This window comes from Austrofundulus limnaeus, unplaced genomic scaffold (assembly GCF_001266775.1).
Source record: "Austrofundulus limnaeus strain Quisiro unplaced genomic scaffold, Austrofundulus_limnaeus-1.0 Scaffold750, whole genome shotgun sequence".
Classification (NCBI taxonomy): domain Eukaryota; kingdom Metazoa; phylum Chordata; class Actinopteri; order Cyprinodontiformes; family Rivulidae; genus Austrofundulus; species Austrofundulus limnaeus.
In genome coordinates, this window is record NW_013953152.1 from 1,003 (window position 1) to 1,797 (window position 795).

The following is a 795-nucleotide window of genomic DNA, read 5'->3' on the forward strand; positions in this document are numbered from 1 at the left end:
CTTTGCTTGATGAGCCAAAAGGGGAAACTCCCCAGCATGCACCATCCACCATTGCAGTGGATTTTCAGAAAGTGGAACGTGTGTTACTTCCCTGTATCTTTTCACTTCTTCCTGTGCCCTGTCAGCCATAGGTTTGTGTGGTTCTGAATCTTTTGGCATGTAGGCTGACCAAGAAGAAACATCAGTGCAGATTCAGAAGATTTCTTCCGTCTTTTTTGTGGGCTAGACTCCTCCTCAACAGGCTGAAGGGAACTGTCTCTCTGCTGTACAGGCTCAGTTTCCTCAGCTGCATTAACAGCAGATACATCCTGTTGAAAGATGAAAACATCCAGGAATGATCTTAATTGTACAATCAATTACAAATAGGCACTCACTGAGGAAGTCAACTGTTAAACATTTCTGCCAGTACAAAAGAAAACAAGATTTATCATTTATATTCAAATACTGCAGTATACAAAAACAGGAATAATCAATTATTTATATTTCTGTACTTGTCATGTAACTTACATTAGATGCTCCTGCCTCCACTTGCTCCTCACCAGCAGCTTCAGCCATCAGTCTGTTGAACGTCTCATCTCGGGCAGCATCAGACAAGAAAGGAAGAGCCTTGAAGCGAGGATCTAATGCTGACGATAAATACAGCTTGTCCTTCAGGGCCACATACCTTAAAAAGGTTTAACATATTTCAATGACATTTATATCATGACACAGCATATTGCTAGTCTCACTCACTCACACACACACACACACACACACACACACACACACACACACACACACACACACACACACACA